The sequence below is a fragment of the Cebus imitator genome, unplaced genomic scaffold, assembly GCF_001604975.1.
Source record: "Cebus imitator isolate Cc_AM_T3 unplaced genomic scaffold, Cebus_imitator-1.0 Scaffold185, whole genome shotgun sequence".
NCBI classification, from domain to species: Eukaryota; Metazoa; Chordata; class Mammalia; order Primates; family Cebidae; genus Cebus; species Cebus imitator.
This window is the reverse complement of record NW_016107500.1, coordinates 5377597-5386333: the sequence shown is the minus strand read 5'-3', so window position 1 is coordinate 5386333 and position 8737 is coordinate 5377597.

Genomic DNA, 8737 nt, shown 5'->3' with positions numbered 1-8737 from the left:
AAAAAAAAAAAAAAAGATCACATTGTACACTTTAAATATACATATTTGTCAGTTATTTGTTAATTACACCTCAATAAAGCTAGAAAAAATGAAAATAAAAAGACAAAAACCCAACGACCCAATTAAAATAGGTAAAATAAACATTTCATCTAAGAAGATGTATAAATGATTAATAAGCACATGTAAAGATGCCACATATCATAATTAATTAGAGTAATGCAAACTAAAACTGCAATTTGAATCTTTGTGTGCGTATTACAGTGATTAAAGTCAGGGAGATGAAGAAGAAAATCTAGATGGCCTTCGGTTCGGTGAGAACTTTTTAGATGCAACACCAATGGCACAATTCCTGGAAAAGGAATTGTTAAGCTGGGCTTTGTTGAAATCAACAATTTCTGCATGGCAAAAACACTGTCAGGATAATTCAAAGAGAAGCCATAGGTTAGGAGACAATATTTGCAAAAGACATATCTGATAGAAGATTGCTATCAAAATACACAAAGAAACTCTTAAGACTCAACAGTAGGAATACAAATGACTTGATTAAAAAGTAGACCAAGCACTTTAACAGACACCTCAATCCAGAAGAAATGAGGATGGTGAATAATCACACAAAACAGTGTTCCATGTCATAGGTGATCAGGAAAACGTGAACTGCAACAGCACTGAGAGTCCACTATGAACCCATTATAATGACCCAAATCCAGAACACAGACACCACCACAGGCTGCTGAGGATATGGGGCAGCAGAAACTCTGATTCATCAACGGAGGGAACGCAAAATGGTGCAGCTGCTTGGGAAGACAAATTGGCAGTTTCTTACAAAACGAAACATACTCTCATCATGTGACCCGGTAATCACGTTTCTTGGTATTTACCCAAAGGAGATGAAAATCTCTGTCCACACAAAAACCTGCACATGAAGGTTTATAGCAGCACACAGGTGATAAATCATAATTGCCAAAACTTGGAAGCAACGGAGATGCCCTTCAGTGGGTGAATGGATAAATAAACTGTGGCACATCCAGATAGTGGACTATTATTCAGTGCTGAAAATAAATGAGCTATTAAGCCATAAAAAGACATGGAGGAATCTTAAATGCTTATTACGAAGTGAGAGAAGCTGGTCTGAAAAGGCTACACACCGTATGATTCTAACATACAACATTCTGGAAAAGGCAAAACAGGGAGACAGAAACATTCATTGTTGCCAGAATGTTTGGGGAAAGGATTTCCAGGTGCAGCATGGAGGGTTTGTGCACCAACTCTGACTGGTAACTGTAATGGTAGATACTTGTAATTGCAAATTTATCCAAACCCTCAGGGTGCACACCACCAAGACTGAACTCCGGTGTAAGCTGTGGACTCTGGGTGATGATGAGGTGCCATTGGAGGCTCTGCAGCGTAACAAGTGTACCGCTCTGGTGGGGGATGTTGATAGTGGGGGACACTATGCACACGCTGGGGCAGAGGATATGTAGGAAATCTCTGTATCTTCCACTCAGTTTTGCTGGGAGCCTGAAGCTGCACTAAAACATAAGGTCGATTTTTAAAAAAGACTAGCAATACCAAGTGTTGCTGAAGATATGAAGAAATGCATCCTCACGCATTGCTCGTGGAAATGTAAAATCGTAGAGACACTTTGGACAGTTTCTTAAAATATTAAACATGTTCTTATCAGATGACTAAGCAATTCCACTCATCATAATGCAACCAAGAGGAATGAAAACCTAAGTCTACACCAAGTCTTGTACATCCATGCTCATAACAGCATTATTTATAGAAGCAAAACACTGGAAACAATAGAGTCCATCAACCCATGAATAAATAAAATGTTGTCCACCCATAAAATGGGATGTCATTTCACAATGAAAAGCAGTCACGTATTGATGCATGCTACAACACGAGCTTCAAAAACGTTGTTTTCAGTGGAAGAAATCAGACAGAAAAGAGTCCACATGATGGAAACAGGCACATGCACCTGCCTGTCTTCAGTTTAGAAATCCCAGATAGATTTCTCATCATCATTAAAGCTCTGAATTTTCACATAACCAGGAAGAGGAGATGTCAAGGCACCTCTGGCACAAACAATTGATGTGAACGTTTTAGAACAGACAAATTTGTACAGACAGAAAAAGTTCAGTGATTTCCCAAAGCTGAGCCTGGAAGTGGAGGGTGTCTGCAGATGGGTGGAAGGGATGTTCTGGGCCAGTGGGAAAGCTCTAGGATTGACTTGTGGTAATTACTGTACAATGCTATAAATTTACTAAAAAGCATTTGACTATACATTAAAAGGAGTGAATTTTACAAATTATATTCAGTAAACCTCTTTCAAAGGAACAGACTGATGATGAAAATAGTGTATGTCAAAATCTTTGAGAAATTTCTAAGGACCATACAGAGGTCCATAAACACTTTTATTTGCTTATTTAAAAAAAATAAAAGAAGCTAAGGAAAGTAGTGTTGTCTTTTCATTTTGTAAAAAATATGTAAGAGAGTGTAAGAAAAGTAATGTCTTAAGAAATTAGAAAAATGATACCCAAAGCAAGAGAAAGGGAGAAAATGAAGACAAGATAAAAGTTAATAAAATGGACAGTAAGAATACAGTTGAGAGTCATGACAAACGTGGATAATAATGCTTTTAAGATATAAATTAAACAGAAAATATCAGGCAAGACATCAACAAAAAGGATGAGGCTCAAATGCATTATAAGGAAAAAGATAATGACTATAAAGACATGAGATTTTAAATTATAAAAGACATCATAAAAGTATCAGGCCAATGCATTTAAATACTGAGACTGAATTAGATTATTTCTTAGAAATCATTTCTTGTTATGTACTTTAACTGAACTGAGGAGACATAATATTCAAGAATAATACTAAATTCCCTGAAGAACTAGTTGATGGCTCAATACTCAGAAAAACAAGCAATTGGATGCAGATATTTTTACAGGCACATTCCGGCAAGCATTTAAAAACCAGAAAGCTGTAATCTCATTTAAAAATGTTTCAAAAGAATAAAAAAATTATCGAGGTAAATTTGTGAGTCTTTTTGAAATCTGATTCAGAAATCAGATGAAGCCATGATAAAAAATATAAACCAAAATCCAATTTTACGATTGAACACACAAAAATATCAAACCAATATCAATACACCGTTCCCCCAGAAATTAATTTGAGAAGCAGTAATTATACACTTTGAACAAGTTAAACTTATCCCAGGAATACAAGATGGTTAAACATTAGAAAATGTATTAAAGCAATTTGCCATGCTGATAAATTAAATAAGCAAAAGAATATATCCATGACAACACTACAGAAAAAACATTTTAGAATTCACAATATCTTTAAAAGCTGCTTTGAATTGAAAATGGAAGAATCTTTCTTATCCTAAAAAAAGAGCATCTACTCAAAAGTCTACAATGAGTGTCAAAATTGGAAGTGAATTGTTAGTGGATCCTTTTAAATTATGAACAGGTAAAAGGTATTTGCTAGTATGTTTTTTAAATTTCAGTATTTTACTGAAAGTCCTAATTATTGCAACAACTTAAAAAACAAAGTTATTAAATTTTAATGGAAGAGGCTACAATGTTCTTGTTCTCAATAATATAATTTTCCTATACAGAAAATGCAGGAAAATCTACAAACTATTATGTCACTGGGAGAAATCAGTATATTTGCTACACATAAATTCAATATCAAAAACCAACTTTAATGTACAAGCAAAAAATTAAAAAATGTCATTTTAAAAATACACTAGTTAAGATAATATGCAAAATATTATTTGTTTACTCTTTGTATTAGTCCGTTCTCATGCTGCTAATAAAGACATACCCAAGACTGGGTAATTTATAAAGAAAAGAGGCTTGAATTGACTCACAGTTCAGCACAGCTGGTGGTGCCTCAGGAAACTTACAATGGTAGCAGGAGGGGAAGCAAACATGTCCTTCTTCACGTGGTGGCAGGAAGGAGAAGTGTGGAGCAAAACAGGGAACATCCCTTTATAAAACCATCAGACATTGTGAGAACTCATTCACTATCTCAAGAGCAGTAGCATGGGGGTAACCATCTCCAAGATTCAAGCAATCCCACCAGCTCTCTCCCACAGCATGTGGGGATTATGAGAACTACAATTCAAGATGAGATTTGAGCTCCAGGACACAGCCGAACCACATCACTTTCATTTAGAGAAAATTGTAACATTTTATTATAGATAAATTGGTTAAAGAGCTAAATAGAATTGAAAGATACTTATAGATTGGAATTCTCAATGTCTTAAATTTGTTTTTTTCTGAATTTGTTTATAAGTTTAGTATAATTCCAATTTAAAGTCCGTACTGGGTTTCTCAAGGAGCTTGAACACAAGCCAAAAATTTCTGAAGGAAGAGAAGGAAGGGCACCCTGGACTGCTCACTGTGTTAATCATCAAACCTCATTATCATGAAGCATCGATGCTGTGCATTTAATAATTGTGTCCTTACAAAGGTATGATCAAACCCTAACCTCTAGTACCTGTGAAGGTGACACTTTCTGGAAACAGGGTCTTTGTGGATGGAATGAGTTAAGATGAACTTAGTATTGGAGTGGGGTGGGGCCTAAATCCAGTGTAATTGTGATCTTACAATAAGAGGAGAGGTAGAAAACTGGAGCCTCCAGAGAGGGATTTTCTGCAACCCTTGATTCTGGAGGTGCTGAGAACTGTCCACTGAATGGAGAGAGAACGAATTTCCATTGTGTTCAGCCATGCACCTTGCGGCACTTTGTTTGGAAGGTGTAGCAGCTAAAGGACATGGCAGTAAACACATTGTAGGATGGGCTCAGTGATGGACAGCAGACAGGAAGAAAGATCAGAAGCCCACCTACCCTGCTGGTTCTGCAGCTCGCACAGGTGCAACTCCAGGCCAGCGGAGGGTGGAGAACTTAACGCCTGGTCTGGAAAATTAATTACTCATAGGCAAAAATGAGGAGTCTGGGGTTCCCTAACTTGCATGATACACAAATTAAAAGGATTAAAATATGTGACTTCATATTTTATATTACAATATGATAGGAGTAGCTTTGCAACATTTATAGGAAAATGTTTTCATGGCTTCATCATACAAACAGATGTCCAAAACAAGACTTTAAAAATAAAAGCACAGACCATGAAGGAAAGCACTGCCACATTCAGCTGTGTCCATCCAACACAAGGAACGAGGATGGGCGGGCGGCAGGGGCGCTGAGACTGGCTGCCCAAGGTGCCCCCGTCCCTAGCAGACGAGCAGATCACGCATGTTCGGGAGAACCCAGATCTCCATGTCTCCAGTGCTGCCGCTTCTCTGCCCCTTCAGAAACGCTGCCTGGAAGGAGCCTCCGGAGGTGATTGCTGTGGCTAATATGGAATATAACGGCAAATTCCTCCATATCAATAAGGATGTCAGTTATTCTTCATCCCTGGGAGGACAAGTGGGAATGTGAGCCTCACCTGCCCTTTCCCATCCGGGCAGAGGCGTGTGGGTGCCTGCACTGCATGGGCTTTCTGTGAAGCTTCTCTTTGGGGATCAAGCCTGTTGTACCATCAGCACTTTGAGCAAACGTTTGGGAAGAGGCTTATTATCGAAAGTGGTCTTTGAATTTAGATCCAGCTGCCATCACTGGACATAAGCTCGTGTTGCAGTGACTCACCCTTGTGGCGTTCACACCCAGTAAGCACACACACACAACGCCCTCTATCCGTGTCCTATACAGTCGGAAGCAGAGAAACACTGGTATTTAATTTAGGAAACTGTTGATCGATTTTTGTATCGCCTTTCACATTCCGATTTTTTATATAAACCAGAAGACAATGTGATCAAAGCACTGCATCCTAAACCCTCTGGCATGAACAGTCCTTGACAGCTCCTGCCACAACCTGCTCCTCACACATGAAAACAACCGGTATTTGAGTGAACTCCTCAAACGTCTGTCAGACGGTTTTTGTGCACAAGGCCAAGGGCTAGGCAAGGATCGTAATCTTGCCCCTCACACAAGGTTGTGACCACAACGTCTGAGAAGTTAAGAATATATATTTCAATGCTCAAATTTACTTTGGAGTTAATTTAGCTTTTAAGACCACTGGCCAGAAATCGACGCCAGAATCACAGTGGTGGGTGGTTTGCCCCCCACTGCTGGTACAGCTGCCAATTATTTTCTTTTCTATAATTTTGAGAGCCAGCAGGGCAGTTTGGGGATTAAAATTAGCATATGCTTTTAAAGCAACGTGGAGAGAAAAGGAGCAGCCGATCCTTTCTTCCTGAGTTCCAGGCTGAGCAGGAGAGTTTCACCTTTGCCATTAAGCAGCCTGGTCCTTGAGACGCCTGGAGACAGGCAACAGGCCCTGTTCCTCAAGCGTTTTGCCTCTTGAAGGAAAGTCCTCCAAAATAAGCTGGTAGAGAGGTAGAGAGTCAGAGACCCTCTTGGTGTTGACAAGTCTGAGTCTGCACATTCTTTGAGCCACCCTGCATGATGGGGGAGGTCGGAGCAGGGATTTCCTAGCTGGGACCGTCCATGGTCACCTTATGCAGTGGCCCAAGGCGATGGCCGTCTTCAGCCCCAGATCCATCACTGGAAGCTGACCTGGCAGCCCACTCACTGGGCTTTAGACAACCATGTGACCAGAGATGGCCAGATATCCATGCAGCTGGGGAGTCCCTGCATCTACAAATCTGCCCTTGTGTGCGCCGGCATGCTTTCCAGTCCACCGCAGCTGAGAATCTGACCGTCTCTCCCAGGCCCTTTTCCCTCTGAGAATCTCTGTAGAAAGCCCCAGGACCGGGCCCTGTCTTCTTTATCTTTACACCATTGCCAAAGGCGTACCCAGGGCCTGACCAGGATGCATGTCCTGCAAACCTCCGCTGCACTGAATGGAAACCCCCGCCCTCTGCACTGTGGTCCTCTGAGTGGTGTCTGTTTCCCTTTCTGCAGCTCAGGTCCGACCGTGCTCTGGCAGCAGTGTAAGGAGGAAGCTCAGCCTGCACATCCCCAGACCCGCAGTGCACCTTCCCCTGCACGTGGGACTACAGCCCCTTGGTGTGCAGCTCACAATGTGCGTGGCCTCTTTGATTTTCCGCCCATGGGACATGACTGGGCTGTGGTCTCTTGGTGCACGTGGTCCACCCTCCCACACCTGGCTGGCCTCCTCTGCAGCCTGGTCTGGCTCTGACCTCCCCGGGTGCTCCCTCTCCTTGGCCCTGCCTGCCAAGCCCCAGGGTGGCTGGGACATTCCTGTCTGCCTTCCACATTTATTATTCCTTAGACCAGAGATGCCTCAGTGTCTATAGCATCCCAGAGTTTCTGAAAATGCCAGTTGGTTTATTAGGAAGGCTTTGTGGGCCTGAAAAAATCTGACCATGGGTGAATTATAACCACTGTGGGAAAAACTCAACTTGCTTCCCGGGTTTCCCACGCCATCCATCTTCATGAGCAGGGCCGTGCGTGGATGCCCGACAACCCGCAGAAACCTCCAGTCCAGTGGAGATGTGGGCTCATGGTCCGTGGTTTGCCCAATGCTGCTGTCTCCCAAGTTTTCCCCTCGCTATCCAGGCTGTTGGGGAGAAGCCAAGCAGTTCAATTCCAGGCAGTGCCCTGATTCAGAGGAGGAATGATGGAAAACTCCAATGGCCAACAATCATTTCTGGCCTTTTGATGACCAACAGTGTCATGTCAGAGACCATGAGTGTTTTTGGTGGGCTTTTCATGCCTCTTCGTGGGCTGCTAGTGAACTGAAGCAAGAGCATGTGACACATAGCCCTTCTGGAGAGGATCTGTTAGGAATGGGACCCTTTGAGGCCACCACTGACCCAGCGACTTTGACTTTGGTGAGTGAAACCCTGACTGAGCCTCTTTCATTCTTCCTCTCAGCCAGGATGTGATTTTTGGAACTGAGCTCCCCTGATGGAAATGGGACCCTGCAGATGGAGTGGCCACCAGGTGCCGGCTCCGAGTGAGCGACCACGGTTCTCTGTCCTTAACTGAACCCTAGAGACTGACGGAACAGAGTGTGGTGCCGACCAGACAGTGTCCTGCTGAGCTGCAGGGTGATTCTGGAGGAATTGATTCCTCAGTCCTCGTCCGAATGGAGCTGATGATGTCATGGCCGGGTCATTAACTGATGTCATCCTCTGTGTGTTTTCCACCAGCATTTTTCCTTCCCCATCCACATTCAAGGTCGCCACCAGACCGCTTGTGCCTTGCCATGAGTGAAGCCTACTGTACTGATTTTGAAACAGAAATGATGTGAAGACATCCTGAGAAGACTCTCAGGTTTCCTCTTTAAGAAATTTGCATTTTTGCCTGGCGCAGTGACTCAGACCTGTAATCCCAGCACTTTGGGAGGCCAAGGTGGACAGATCACGAGGTCAAGAGATTGAGACCATCCTGGTGAAAATCCGTCTCTACTAAAAATGCAAAAATTAGCTGAGCATGGTGGTGGGCGCCTGTAATCCCAGCTACTTGGGAGGCTGAGGCAGGAGAATCTTTTGAATCCAGGAGGTGGAAGTTGCAGTGAGCCCAATGAGCTGAGATCTCACCACTCCACTGCAGCCTGACAACAGAAAGTGGCTCCATCTCAAAAAAGAAAGAAAGAAAGAAGAAATGTGTATGTTCAGGGCAGATTGTGCTGGGAAAGGGATGGGGAACTTGCCTTTGGGGGCAACATCATACCGAGAAAGGCATCAGCTCTGTCTCCAGTGAGGCCCCTTAGAGAGGATCCAGTGAT